Genomic DNA, 16,136 nt, shown 5'->3' on the forward strand with positions numbered 1-16,136 from the left:
GTGTAACGTTTTAAGAGTGCACACTAAATCATCTTCCTTGCTGATGGTGACAGTATAGAGTTAAAGGATGTTCTCGACAGGCGGCACTGTCTCAGTCTTAGATAAGACAGGAAATACATATATCTGGCCGAGGTGGAGTTAAATCCCTGTGACAGCCAGCAGTTGGCTTAAGTTTTTATACGTTCATTGATTAACTGTGATTTTTTTTCTCTTTTTATTACAGCTGTTTCATTCTTTTGACAGCCGGCAGTGATAACATGTTTCATTTTCCTGATGGCTTCCAAAATAATCAGGAATCTTTCCATATCTGGATAGAGCAAAAGGCAATAAAAAAAGGCATATTTACAGTAATACTAATATTGTCTGGCTGACTCAACACAGCAGTTTAATGAATGACCCCAAATCTGAATTGGCAGGAAAATTGCTGCCTCTGTTCTCCTGGAAAAAGCCTCACAGATAATATGGGATTTATTCTAAAGCTGTCCAATAAAGATTTATATCTTCCAAAGGGCAAAATGCCTATGCCTGATGTGATAAATGTCACCCATACTGACACACCTGTAGAGAATTATCACCTAACATTATAGCACTCTCTCAGCTTGACCAACCTTTATAGCATCTTTCAGCTCATTGTTTCTGGTTTCCAAAGACGCAGTTGGTTTCAGTCTCATTGCTCTCATCAGCCTGCTTTTCAGCAGCAGCAGGCATCTGTTTTTCACAGGAAAAAGCTCTGATGAAACCCTTCACAGCTTGCTCAGAACCAAATGTCAGGGAAAGTTAGCAACAAGATGGTGAACGCAGTGCAGAGTTTGGCAGCTAAAGAGCCAGAAAACCAAAGTGGAGCTAAAAAAGGAGTGAACATCACTGAGGATGAATGCTAATGTTGCTTCATGTTTAACAGTCCAAACAGTTTGGTCAGATTATACGGTGACAATATCTTAATATTGTATGTGTCTGGCTAACATATAAAAGATATGGGGTTTAGGAATAATAAAAAGATGAGACATTTAAGATCCTTACTATAACTATATTGTCATAAAAATAGGGTCACAAATTCATAACCAACCTTTCATGAACTTTGTGCTAAGAAAGAAGAGGAAGGGCCAGGGTTCAACTTCTTTTTGTTTTTGTCTTAATCTTGCCATTCCTACTAACATAAATATATTGTAGACCATGCATTCTAATTCCCAACTCATCACAAGGACCAATTTTTCCACAAAATTCAATTTTATTTATACAGCACCAAATCACAACAACTGTCGCCTCAAGGCGCTTTATATTGTAAGGTAGACCCTACAATAATACATACAGAGAAAAAACCAACAATCATATGACCCCCTATGAGCAAGCACTTTGGCGACAGTGGGAAGGAAAAAAGGCAGGTGGGATGGTAGCTGCCTAAGCTGATGGGGCGGGAGGTATAGTCCCTTCTCCCCCATCACCAAGAGCTATTTTTAGAAGCCTTGGGTCCTGCTTCCACCTACCTGAACATTGTTGCAGACCTTATACACCGTTTCATGGAAATAATATTCAGCAGAATAATGCACCTGCCACAAAGTAAAAATGGTTCAGGAACGATTTGAGGAGCACAACAATGAGTTCGAGGTGTTGATTTGGCCTCCATATCCCACAGATCTCAAACCAATCAAGCACCTGTGGGATGTGCTGGACAAACAAGTTGATCCATGAAGGCCCCACCAGGCAACTTACAAGACTTAAGGATCTGTTACTAACATCTTGGTGCGGATACCATAAGCCCACCTTCAGGCGTCTAGTCCATGCCTGGATGGGATGGAACTGTTTTGGAAGCAAAATGGGGGCAGACAGATTATTATGTAGTTGTTTATGGGGTGATTGTAAAAGCGCTCTGTAAACCACTAAGTTAAGAATGTAGTACAGTATACTATACAAATGCAGTCCATTTAATGTATGAAATTAATTAACAATACAACATAAAAAGAGGGTATACAGTGGAAGGTGTTCTTGTGCTCCTGTCTGGTTTCTGCACTGCTACATTCACTACTAATTAGGGATGGGTATTGATAAGATTTTCACGATTCCAATTCCATTTTCGATTCTGTTTAACGATTCGATTCTTTATCGATTCTCTTATCGATTCTTATTTTTAAAAAAGGAGAACACTAAAGTCGATTAGCTTAGAACTTTGTTTTATATCTTCTCTTTGAACAAGATAGAAATTTAGGAGTAACATGGCCTTACAAACCCAACAGTGAGATCTTAAGAGATCCTTAAGAGATCCAGCCTATGGCTCTTCAATGGGGTGTCACAGGGTCCCCAGGAAAAAAAATTGTAAATGTAAAATAATAAAATAAATATTCTCCTGTAGCAATAACAAAGTGTAACATAAATTATTCTGTAGCAATTACACAAGAATATCCAGTAATGTCCCTGCCTACAATTAAACACATTCACTTACCAAAGTGAAATCGGGGCATCTGCTGTGGCAAATGGGTGCAAGCCTTTGACCACAAACTTAGTCACTGCTCGGTGACATTCGTCTATCCTGGCCTGAAAAGAGACGCTACCGGTAGAATGCAGCGAGAACTGCTAGCATCTGAGCCAGTCTGTCTCTCTCATCATGGTCACCTAAATGCACAGTAATGGCAGGTTTTGTAATAAGGCAGATCGCGCTAACATAATATGCACTGTTAGTTGATTATTTACCTGCCGCATTAACGGGAGAGGACGTGCAAACGTTACCGCTGCTGCTGGGTTGAGATTCACGAGTCCGGAGCGGAATTAAAAACATGACATTCATTTAAGGTCATCGCGTGTTTTGTGAGCAAATGCTTTTGCATATTCGTAATGTTTCCTCCCTTAAATGAAATATCTACTTTGCAAGTATTGCAAGTTGCCGTGTTGTCATCCGTTCTCGTAAAGTATAACCAAACTTTTGAGCATTTGAGCCGCTTAGGCGCCGTGTTTCCTGCCAGGTAAGCGACGCTCCGCAACGTGGTGACGTCATTCGGGGCGACTGGAATTGATAAGGGAATCGTTTGCAAAAATGGCAAACAATTCCAAGGAATTGAAACAGTGGGAACCGGTTCTCAACAAGAACCGGGTTTCGATACCCATCCCTACTACTAATGTGACCAGTTGACTTTATATAACACACTGCTGACTGTGCATAGATTGCTTAGGATACCACCCAGAATGAGCAAATGCTCAAACGGCTAAAATACTTTCCTTACATTGGTTCCATACATCTGGCCACAAAGCAGCAATAAGGAGTAAGATGTCAGTCATGTCATTTTCAGAAGAAACCTGCTGGGTGCAGAGGTCATAACTTTGGAGCAACTGGGAATGAAAAACTGTAAATGCGCATTTTCACGTGGGAGTTACACTGTGATTCTGACGTACAACGCTCAGCACAAAAACAAGTTCAAGCAACCAAGGACTGAGGCTCAGTGAGATTAGAGAGACTACATACTTGTATCTGTATGCTTGAAGTGCACACAGTGCTATACTGTAAAACTTCACTTAGAGAGTCTATACCAGCAGCTGTTCGGCTAAGTATGATAGATTTACAAATAGAGATGTCTCCGTCAGTCCCCTGGAAATTTTTTTTATCCCATCTGAACAATTTTATTTGTTTCCTCTTTCTCTGAACATGGAAATAAAGCAGAAATAAATCCCCAAGTCATTTCCTCTCTTCTTATTTTCTCTCAGAATGTCTCTTAATCTCCAAATCTATTGCTTTTCATATACAGCGAGCCTGTGTTTGTGTTGTTATACTCGCGGGGACATTCTTTTGCTGAAAAGGGTTTGCATAGAGCCAAATTGAAATTAGAATGCTTTTAACGATCTTATTAAGTCAAAATCCTACACGAGAGTCAGCAGCACAAGCTTTCAAATGGTCAAAAGTATATTGACAGACCTCCTCCTTACGCCATTTAGTTCAAGATCGTCAACAGGACTCGATCCCATCCAGCACCACTGGCGTGAAATGTTCAGCCTTGCTCAGCCGTGTTCCACAATCTTGTGGAAGGATAAGTGGTTACGGTCACATCAGCAGATTATCATAGTGCGGGGGAAGGGGTTGGGGCGGCTTTGGAGGCGGAGGTTGGTGGTGGTGGTGGGAGATGAGGTCTGAGCGATCAGATTTAGGGGTAATGCCTTGCTGTTGGCACACTGTCCTTGTAGGAAACACTTATGCAAAGACAGAAACAATACAAGCTGCTTTTTTATTTTTTCCCCAAATAATATCAAATAAAGGACAGTTTTTATTTGCATCAAAAATTCAGCGGCCCTGCTTTATGTGACACATCCTTTGCCTAAACTCTTAGTTTAGGAGGCAAGTCATAAACTGCTTTAAAATGATTGGCTGCCAGTGTTGTCACTGGCAAGGTTACAGGACAGCAGCAGGGATCCACCTCAGGATAGCCTCAGGCAGGAGAGAGTGAGAGACCTGAAACCATGTGGGCAGCAAAGCTGACCTAAACACACACACAGACACACACACACACACACACAAATCACTAATGTGCTCTTATTGACAAACACACATACTCGCACAGGGAGTATGCCAGCTTTCCCAGTACGTTCAATAAAATGCTGGAGTCACATTTAGAAACGCAAGCAGCCATGTTTCCACTGTAAAGTACATGACAGTGATTATATTCACTTTATGGAGATTTTCATACAAGGTTTTTTTTAACAGGTAAAAAAACAAAAAACAAAAACCAAGGCAAAAGACATAACATAACATAATCCTGTTTTATTCCCAGTCCATCCACTAATGTCATTTAACTGATGCTCTCCCACTGGTATCAATATACAGTGTGCCTTCATGCTGTGGGTGGTAAATAAGTGGATGTCTCTCCTGTCTCAGCGTCTTTCCTCCTGCATGCAGAGTTTCACACATGCAGCCTGGTTATTGTCTGTGGCACACAGAGTGACCCAACAAACTAAGTCTGGTAATTGTGTGGATGCTGTAGGCATCGTTTTTTGGCGCTTAACTACTTCCTCAGTTTTTGTGCTATTTTTACCATTCAAATTTTACAATACTGCTATTTATTAGGGGTGCAACGATACACAAAATTCACGGTTCGGTTCGATACTTTGGTCTCACGGTTCGATATTTTTTCGATACAAATAAAAATGTTCATGCCTTTTTAATTTGTCATTTATTAAAATTATAAATATATATTTTAACTCAAAAGTACAGTTTTTTAATTTAATGTTGCTGAAACAACAAAGTAATAAAAAAAATAAATATATCTGATTGAAGAATCACTCATCTTTGGAAAAGAGAGTTTATTACAGAGAAATGGCTCTTTCCAAAATAAAAGCTACACTATACGCTTCTTCTGGGCTATATTCTCAGCAGCATATTAAACATATCAGGTCCCCATAAGGAGAATCATGTGCTAACGGCTGTCTAAATGACTCGGGTAAAGTTTGTAGCATGCGTGCTTGTTGTTTTTGTCTGCTTCCACTTGTCTTTGCACTAGGATGATGTCGGTGTAAATGTGCAGTCATATTCATTGTGTTCCCACTAGTGCTGTCAGCGTTAATCTCGTTGAAATGACGTTAAAGCCACAACACAGCAAATCTCCGTTAACGAGCTACCGCGGATCGCCCCGTGCGTGGGGCTGGACGGCCAACACGTTAACGAGCAAACTGCGCTAACACACTAGTTCCCACCAATGTAATTGAGCATTGCGTGGCACATCCGACATACTGTTTTACTTTAGTCCATGACGCGCTTACCTTCAGGGCCATACGTCACATGAAAACCAAAATAGTTCCAAACGGCAGATCTGAATGAGGGTGGGGGAGGTTCAATTTGCTATATTGCAAGGAGAGCTTAACTTCTGTCTGGCTAGCTTGCCCTGCGCTCAGTGAATCTGCGTTCGACTACTCCGCCTAGGCTGCACTGTCGAGCGCAGATCCATTTATTTATATTTTGGTGCTCATAACTTCTATACTTTTTGAGATATTAAATTTTTTATGCAATTTTTTGTCCCATTGAAATAAATGGACCGCATTATCAGTGTGGTCACTGATTTTGCTAGCCGGGGTGAGCTGTGTTTTAGTTCAGTGAGATGAGCAGCCGTTCTCAGAGCGGGTTCGAATCCCGCTTATGGCAACATTTTTTTCAGTAAACAGTTAAACTCTTTTCAACACAAATTTCAGCTTCTTTACCCCTTTTCAGCAGAATTTTTGGCTTTTCACCTCTTTTCAGCAAAAATTTCTGCTTCTTCACCTGTTTTCAGCAGAATTTTCAGTTTCTTCACCTCCTTTCAGCACATAGTTTTACTTCTTCAGCTGTTTTCAGCAGATTACACAACAGGGCATTCACACAGCATTTTCGCAGGAAATGCAACTTTTACTAGGTTAAAATATTTCCGCTAAGTACTATTTTTCCTCTACGTTATTGCAGTTCTGCTAAGTAATTACATTTTTGCTAAGTTCTTATGCTTCTGCTAAGGTATTACAATTTTTGCAACTTTTCATCTTTTACTCGAGCAATTTTCTAACAACTTTCCTGGTGGAACACTTCTTGCCTAACACTAACTTTTCCCTTAATGCACTTTCAACCAAATCTTCACCCTCTGATTTAACGATTACTTTAGAAGGACTTGCTTGTCAGGATCATTTTGTATGTACTGAGCACACTTCTTATTAGTGCTCATGAAGACTTGCTTCTCATGACTCCAACATCATGTAGTCAGTTGTCTCCCTATAAATTATGCTACTCTAACGAACAGGCAAATGTGGGCAATTCAGAGCTTAAGACATTTAAACTTTTATGTACTCTAATGGTACTCTGCAAGGGCACAACTTTGAATGTGCTACAGAGCTCAGAGTGTTTTAGCTTGAAAGAAAAAAAGAATAAAGAATCACATTAATTTGAGTGGGGATGTTGATCTTTTTGCCAGTTGTGAATACAGGAGGAGACTGAAAGAAATAATAATAAAAAAAAAATCACCAAAGTTTCCACCTCTTTCTGCACAGCTTCGCCCCCCAGGCGGTGGCCAAAAACTTAAAAAAGAAGGGAAACAAACTGTTCACTGAAGGAGCAGCTCCGCATCTTCATAACAAAGTAGCCCTTGTTTAATGCTACATCTCTGTCTCCAAACAACAAGCCAGAGCAACTATAAATACAATCAACACCATGAATTATACATAATTTCCAGAGATCCTCAGGGTGAGCTATGTTCACGAGAGGCTCCATCACATGGTGTAATTACAGATGTTACAACAGTGGTGATAAACATATTGCAAAAACAAATTAAAACTTGTGCTACCCTGTTCGCCACAAAAGAATCCAAGCTGGTGGATGACAAAGCTGCCTGTGAAGGAGAATTCAGAAATGAAAGTTACTGACTGAGAGAGCCTTCAAAGTGAGCAGTGCTGGTCAACTGCAGCATTTTGTAGAACCTGCCAGAGGCTTGTTACAACTAATCTTCAGAGGGTTTAGTCAGTACTGCAAGGTTATATTTGCAGAGTGGGGTCTACCGATTGTAAAACCACAGGTTCGGTTCCTGGGATGTTTCTCAGGCAACATTCCCAAGACACATCCCAGCAATAAAACAGACAGACTCTATCAAAATATGCCCGAGGAGCTCATCCAAACCTTTAATTCCAGCAAAGGGAAATCTTAAAACTATACCTTTCTATGCTTCCAACACTGTGGGAAAGGTCAGCCCGTTGTCACGTCGGGCTGACGTGACAACGATTTGTCACGTCTTGAGGTGTTCCATGGGAACGCGAAAGGTGACCTTCCTATGCTACGCGGATGAAATCGAATAGAATGACGCTCCTGCGGTAACACACATTCCAGCCGTGTATTCCGGCCCTAACCCTAACCATAACCTTATCCCTAATCTTAACCACCACCTTAAATGTTTTCCAAAGTGATTTAAGTAGAATAAACGTACATGTGTAGATCATTCCAAACAGTTCTCATATTTCCTCATTGTTCCGAACTCGTAATATGTGTTGGATGGCCAAAAGCGCAATATACCGACAATTTGTCACCTAGCGTAAAATGTTACGCTGTGGGAGTGACAACGTGTTGGAAAGGTTTGGTGAAAGTCTTTTCTTTGACAGCATGACTGTGCCCCAGTGCACAAAGCAAGCTGCATGAGGTTGGGTTGGAAGAACTCGGCTGGCCTGACCTCAACCCTATAAAACACTTCTGGGAAGAACTAGAACAGACACTGCAAGCCAGACCCTTTGGTCCAACATCCAAATGCTCTTCTGGATGAATGGGAAAAAATTCTCAGCACATTCCAAAATCTTGTAGAGAGCCTTGCCAAAAGAGTGGAAGCTACTATAGCTGCAAAGTGGAGACCAACTTTTTTTTAAATACCTTGTGATCTAGAAAAGAATGTCATGAAAGCTTCTGTAGGTCTGATGTGTAGGTTGCCGAATATTTTTGTTCATATGGCGTATTAATATCTGCAAATTATATTGTGCCAACATTTAGGCAACAGAAGACAAGGGGATAAATTATTTACTGTTCCTTTAACTAATACAGTTAATGTTTTTTTGGGGGGGAGCTCAAAAATAAATAAATGCATAATTTATCAAAATAGTTAATTTTTAAATAATGGCATGATTTGTTATAATCTGTCATTTAAAAAATAGAAAAAGTAGTTCTTGCATTAAGTGAAAAATAAGCTTCATTTTTAAGAACAACTAGTCATTATCCAATCTAACAAAAAACCCACATCAAACTTTAGTGAAAACCCAAAAGTCAGATTTTCTCACCTTAACATTTCTCTTAACAATATTTTCTTTAATGTTATAACACAATTCAAGTTGACCTTGAAGACATTTGTGAATGTAAGCCAAATGACCCCACTGCAAAGTTTTATCACACTTCATTCAAAACTTTATCACGTTCACAGAATGACACCGGTGCATGCAAACACTACCATAAACCTAACCTGCTTGGCAGAGGTAAAAAAAGGGTTATGAAAATGAAAAAGCTCAAACAAGGACACAAGTTGTCTGCTAAAGTTGTGAATTTCTACAGTATGCATTAGCGTTCAAAGCATAAAGTACAATCCACTGCTACCCCTGCACGGTGTCTGCATACATAGAACATACATCTGAGGAAAGATAAGCTGACCATAGAGGAATTCATCCTTGGCAAAAGCATTCAGTACAAAGGCTTCCCATTGCTATTCTCAGCACTGCAAGCATCGCCATTACCACCCCGGAGCACTACTAGCACACTGGCTAGTTACTATAGTGCCATGCATAATACATCAGCCTGACTTTGAAGGGCTTTTCTCTACAGATATGACATCACTGAAGAAATCGCTTATGGAAGGCAGCATCAAAGTTCCGCGGCCGCCTTCGGCTTCTGCCTCGGACCGTGGCTAAAGCTCAAGCCCAAGCGTGAGAGCGTTGGCATCAAACAGCCGAGATGACGGTTTAATGCGAGTTGGGGCACCTTGTGAAACACTGAAATGTCAAGAAGCAAATACCTCTTCAAAAACACTCGCAAGTATCATTTTAAGCTGCAAATGTGACCATTCTGGACAATTTTGGAGAGATAAGAATACTTGCTGCTTTCCTAATGGGTCATGCTTTCTGAGCATGACAAATCAAAGTCTTCCGGTTACTTTTATGGGATGCTCTGATGCCTCTTTGGCCCGACAGCGCAGACATGTTATGCAATTTGAGGGCAGAGCTATCGAAATCATCTTACATCAGGACCAACACAGCAGATGATGTCAAATGATGAGTCTTCATCCATTCAGCCATCCATTCACATTTGCAGCTGGTCTTATGACCCCCATTAAATTAGCATTAGCAGCGGTTTGCCACGGTTATTTTTAGTGCTTATCACCCACTACAAGAACTGAACCAATTCCGCTTTCTTTTGATTCTTGCTTGCGAGTCTTCATCTAAACATAAAATAACATAAATGGAGAGATTCCCTAAGCTGCATGCCCACTTTCAGTGGGCTTCGTTTTGGCTTCTTTTCATCATTATCTCCAGGAGAACAGGACATGCTGTTGCATTCCCAGTAGCACTGATACATTTTTAGCAGTTTGTACAAAACAGTGCTGAGCTGCAGATGGGTTTGAATCGCCACAAAGCAACAACACAAAGCCACAACCGGCACTTCCCCCAAGCATCTGTTTAGCTTTGTGAGCTAAAAAAGAAAAGTGGATGCAGAGGCTTATTAAGCCACCTCTCACTACTGAGATGACACACGCGTTTCTGCTTCAGACTGGCCTGTCGTAGTCACTGCAGTGACATATGTGCCTTCTCAGTACTGGCTGGGATTCCTCTTTTTCCTCTTTAGCGAATGAAAAAATGATGCCACCTCTGCCCTGGAGTGTATATGGTGTGGCCAGTTTCTTCTCTTTCTCTCTTGCAGTACTATAAATAGTGGAGAGTGCTGCTGTCTCTCATATTTCATGTGTCACTGGCTCCCACAGTCACAAGTGAAGAATGCTCACCACATATATAAAGCCTCTTCTTGCCTCCCTCTTCACTCGCTTGCACTACTTCACTCTCCTGATAATCATTCTCCTCGTTCCTCTCCGTGCTCAAAGACCAGGTCTGACTCACCTTTTTTCAAACAGCAAGGACTGCAAGAAAAAGTAAAGCATTTTGAATCACATTAAGTTTCCCATGATTTTTAAAAGAAAAGAATAATAGCAGTGACCTTACACTTTGTGTTTTAATTTGAATTTGTAAAACGAACACTTGCAAATGCTCAAAAGTCAGGGTAGTGCAGCACTCGCATGGAAACCCAAGGCAGCAGTGCTACAATTAAAGGCTGTATTGGAGGGTATGCACATACATAGTTTGCTACCAATCAAAAGTTGGTGGTCATTTAGAAATGCCTTTTACTAGAAGGAAAACCTTAGATACAATTATGTTGTTTGCCAACCAGGGTGGTTTACCATAAGACTTGGATAGTGTAACTTGTGGATACTGCCTGAGCAGTGGTGCAAGTGGAGCACAGGCGAAGTTTGTTGTACCTGAGCTTTTTGTCGTTTTAATTTGTAGGGTTCTCATTTTGTTCATTCTGCTATTTTCAGCAACTGACAAACAAAATCTGTTAAAGGTGAGAAGCATGCCGTCTAGCTCTACTCCCATCAGTGACTAAAAAAAGAACAGAGGAAAAGATAAGCTAGTATATGTTGATTGTACCCACTTGACCCTCTAACTTCAATCAACCTTTAAGCTAGCTAAAAATAGGACTGTACTGTTGTTGAGATGCTGAAAAAGCTTGCCCACAAAAGGCTTTTTCACATCGGAGGCTACGATAAGGTTGCGTGAATTACCTAAAAGTTTTGTTGAGCTGGCCGTTGATGACATTTTTGGCAGGCGCTCATAGTCATCAGGTGTACGCCTGTGCGCCTGTTGCTTCTCATTCTACAGTTCTACAGGTTGTGTGAATATGTGTCACACTGTGCTGATGTCAAAGTTCAGCTGTGTTGAAGTTTGACTGGGGTACCTGTGAGTGCTCCCTGGTCAGCGGGCTTGTGCTCTGGTTTGTTCAACGCAGCGGGAAACCATCATTGTGCGGCATAAGCCATAGAAAAGAATGGGTTTCAGAGTGCAGTGCGGTGTATGCTGCTTCCTATATGAAAGGCAGCAGTCTTAAACCAACTTTAAAGTAAATATATCCATGTTGACTGTTAAAAAATGGTTTTGGTCATAGGTAATTTCCTCATTCATGAGTATTGTATGGAGGGGGAATTTTTAGATAACGTAACCCATAAAGTTGTGTTAAAACTAGCAGCTTTGAGTAACAGGAAATTATCGTTGTTTTTGCCTTGATCAGCTTTTGATTATGGTTGGGGTTGTTTCACGCATCTTTTAATGCATAGCGTGTAATATAATATTGTACAGCTGTACCTTGCTAGTAGAGAAGGAAGCTAGCAACTTCCCAGTGTTAGCTAGTAACTTCCCAGCTTTACCCATTCACTGTTTTTTTGTTTGTTTGCTTTGTTTTGGGTTTTTTTTGGTAAAGCGGGTGATAGCTAAAGGGCCAAACCCCAGGCTGCAAACAATTGTATCAGTTGCTATGGCTACATTTTTTTTTCTATCAATGATGCTTTAGCTGTGGTTATTTGAAAAATGGAACCAAATCTGAATCTGTGAGTGTATTAACTCGCATGCGCTCACCACAAAACTCACACTTTTCACACATTTTTATGCCACATGTGCATTCCACACACACATACACGCACAGCTAAAAAGAATTCCATATCTGTGGTGGGGCCATTTTAATAAACCAAAGTGTTATTACTGTGTTTCATCTGATGGGCTTTTCCTAAGGTTTATTATTTAAAAACACTTTATGGTTGAAATCATATTCTGATGTATTACAAGGCTATTGCATTTCATTTCCTTCCACTTACTTTAAATCAACATCTTTTAGTTGTTTGTCCTGGTGTGACGTTGATCAAGACCTAATAGCAAGCTCTTTCCTTTTCAGTGTACCTATTTTTCTACTCTTCTAATAATAATTTCCTGTCCTGATTCACATATTATTTACTGCTTCTGAAGCATTTGTTGTGCTCATAGTTCTCATGGTAGAGTAAGTGCACGAGGGTGTTTTTCAGCCTAATTATAATGGTCATGTGGTGTAAGAAATTCGTATTAATTACATTTTTTCTAGGCACAGAGTAGCCAGATGCCCCCACTTCATCTTGAACACAACAATCGACTCAAACAGCCCTGTGGAAGTTGCTGCTCAATGTAGAGAAAACACTGAATTATCTTTTAACCTCTCCTAAATGGGAAAACAATAATGTAGCTCTCTTTTTTTTAACCTCGAGTGAGTGTTTGGCTTCAAAAGTAGGTTTTTATTGGGCTACTTTTTGTCACTGAAATCTGGCAACAGATGTACAAAATTCTGGCAACAGATGTGCTCAAATCTGGCAGCAGATTTAACAGAGCTCAGAGGGTGGACATATGAAATTATCTGCAACATGCTTTAATAATCTGTCAACAAAAGACCACTAAGCTCTAAACCAAGGCTAAGGTTTTAGTTTTTACAATAATATTAAATATCCATTTTATCCAGCCAGCTGCTCTGTCGTGGCTTACAAACTATAATCATATCATCTAAACTATTATGATGGTTTAAACTAGCAGTGAACCCCAAACATTTTCTATTCTCAGGAGAAATTCCATAATGTTGTAATCTACAACAGAATTACAAAAACTTCTATAATCCCAATGCCACTACAGGAGCATCTCCTCAATTATCTATCTATTTTCTTCCAGAGATAGAAAACCATTCACACCTTCGGTCTATTTAGAATCGCCATTATCCTAACCACAAGCATGCCTTTGGACTATGGGAGGAAGCTCGAGTACCTGTAGAGAACCTACACAGAGAACACGCAAACTCCACACAGAAAGGCCTCACATATGATTTCAACCCAAGGACCATCTTGTTGTGAGGCTACATTGCTATCCACCACACCACCACGCCGTCCCTCTCAGTGAATCTTTTTGGTTGCAATAACTTAGTTAGCTTTAGGGACGGATCATGACTAAGAGGTTAACATAACGAACATGTGCTTAAAGTTATAATGTAACTTGGAGATTCTAACCCATCCAAGCATCCATATCTATTTATTCTGGAAGAGGCTATAAAAACTGAAAGAATCTGACAAGGGTCAGTGAGTTTGAGGATATATTAAACTTTTCTGTTGGTAAGACTGATGCTTTTACCACTGTTAGTCGGTGTTAGCTGTTATTAGCCATTTTTGGTGAAACGGTCTTTGAATATAACTTTGTTGGACTCTGATTGTGATGCTTTTTGAATAAACTCTCATGTGATGTGAGACTGTGAGAGTGTAATCAAACTTTTTTCTAGAGGGAAAATGTGATTTTTAAGATGCTAAGTCCTAACATTAGCTAGCTCAATGTTAGCTTATAACCAACTGTTGGTTGTTTAGCTAGTTCTTGTCAGCTGTATGGACATGGACATGTCTGATCTACTGATGATAAGTAGTTGTGTCAATATTGGGAATAATATGTAAATGTGTTAGAACCGCGACTTTAGTTCAGTAGATGAGAAGGAAGAGGACTGACACGTTCCCAGATACTGTAGGGGATCACAATAGGAGCGGCTTCTAAAAACCTTAAACTTGACATTAAGTGGCCTGTTGCTCTATAACTTAATTTCCTCCTTAACTCCCATCATAATTGTTGCTCATGAGCAGAAGGTGGCACAAAAAATATGAGTCTTACAAAACTGCGTAAAGGGAGTACAACTTCATGCTCCAACACTGTTTGGACACTGCACTGTTAGATCTTTGAAACTGAGGCTTTTTGAAGTTAGAGCTGGGAAAATTAATGCAAAAATATATACATATATATGTATAAATAAAATAAACACAGGGTTTAATAGTGGAAGCAGATAAACATGCAAAATGAAAGACCATGCAAACCTTTCAAGATTTAAAGGAAAACATTTTAAAAAAAAGATCGAGTGAAACCGACTTTGAAGCCGCCCTGCTGTAGAACTAGAAGATGGAGACGTGTAAATTTTGAGAGGCCACAAAAACTGTTAAGCTCAAAATTATAGCTGTGTCAAGATGAATGCCTCCTCTGTGAAACATTTCAAAACGCAATATATTTTGATTAACAAGTTGACTGAAATAAGTGGAGGGCATACATAGCCAGTAAAATAGGTGACGTCAGTCAGACGACCAGGGTCGGACACAAACACGTGGCTCTAATGTTCTAGTGCACCATGACTCCTTTTGGAAGTAATTCTTTGAAAATCAAATGTAATGAGTGTTTATATAAATGTAAGGAAGAGGCCATTGTTGTCTGATCAGTGTCTTAACTGTTAAGTCAAGTTAATGGTGGATACTGCGTTATTTCCCTGCCACAAATCAATGGAATTCATCAATTTTGCTCAAAGGCTAAGATAAATGGTAAATGGACTGGTTCTTATATAGCGCTTTTCTACTCATCTGAGCACTCAAAGCGCTTTACACAACTTGTGCATTCACCCATTCACACAAGCACAAGCACATCTTTCTAAGTGCTTCATAGGTAACATTCACACACATTCATACTCCGATGGATGCATCGGAGAGCAATTTGGGGTTAGTATCTTGCCCAAGGATATTTGGCATGTAGACTAGGGGAAGCCAGGAATCGAACCACCAACCTTCCGATCAGTGGATGACCTGCTCTACCACCTGAGCTACAGCCACCCATAAGTAAGGACACACTGTCTTTTTGTTACTATAGCAGCTGAGAGGAGTACAAACACGGAATTCCCAGCTCTAACTCACATATTGAAGCACATGGTGTGCAGTATGTTAGCCAGCTGAGCGAAAATCTCGGTGGGAATTGACCCTTAGCCAATAAACTGCAAAGTCTCTTCATCTCTCAGTCAGACACAATACTTAGTCATTAGTGAGACGCTTAGCTCAACCTGACTAATCCCTATTAGTCAAACTTAAAAGGTCTGAGAAAAAATATTTCCTTGGAGTTGCAATCAGGAGCACATTCTGGGTAGTAAGGAGCATAATGGTCTTATTTATTTTGTCTAGCAAACAGAGTGTCTGATAGCTGATTCACTTCATTTACATCTGTTTCCCAGTTGCAAATGTCCTGTTTATTCTCTGTCTTCAAAGCTGTTTAAAATACTTCAGTCTCTGCTTTGTCTCAGATGTGCCGATGAAAATCTTTAAAAAGTCTGATCTGCATTCTAATCAGTTTCCAAATTCCCAAAGAGTCGGGGTTAAATATAACCTCGAACGAAGGAAAATATGATGATGGAAAAACATTACTGTTATTAAAATGTGAATTGGATTTTAGCTTTCATATAGCCGGCTCATTCACTAAATGGTTGGCTAAGGTGGTCCTCTATTGATTGCTCCTGTGTGCTTCTCTGGCCAGGCTGATCAATGACAACACTCATTTCAGCCAATCCCAAATCCAGAGCACTGCACTAACAGCGCGGGTGTGGCCACGTGAGCTGGAGGGGTGGGGTGGGGAGGGACGACTTTCATGGGCACTGACTGGAAACAGCATTCTCATTATTTGCACTGCTTGTTTTGCATCTAAACCTCCCATAACAAGACCTTTACAGCTAATTACCCCTCTTAATGTTTCCAGCAAAATAAAAATAATATCCAGAGGGGGGAAAAACA

At 40.2% G+C, this 16,136-nt stretch overlaps 1 protein-coding gene across 8 annotated transcripts in view; it reads right to left on the reverse strand.

Moving 5' to 3' along the window:
- The window catches only part of ctnnd2b (catenin (cadherin-associated protein), delta 2b), a 205,812-nt gene that overhangs the window by 178,900 nt on the left and 10,776 nt on the right, over positions 1–16,136 (reverse strand). Inside the window, exon 1 of one of the 8 annotated variants that reach the window (XM_084911792.1) lies at positions 10,452–10,584. The exons of the other annotated variants lie outside the window; for them this stretch is intronic. The gene's annotated coding sequence lies outside the window, so the exon portion shown is untranslated. Of the gene's footprint in view, positions 1–10,451; positions 10,585–16,136 lie in introns of those variants that run through there. 8 annotated transcript variants of the gene reach the window in all.

This window comes from Perissodus microlepis, chromosome 18, assembly GCF_051167445.1.
Source record: "Perissodus microlepis isolate ML-2025 ecotype Zambia chromosome 18, ASM5116744v1, whole genome shotgun sequence".
Taxonomy (NCBI): Eukaryota; Metazoa; Chordata; class Actinopteri; order Cichliformes; family Cichlidae; genus Perissodus; species Perissodus microlepis.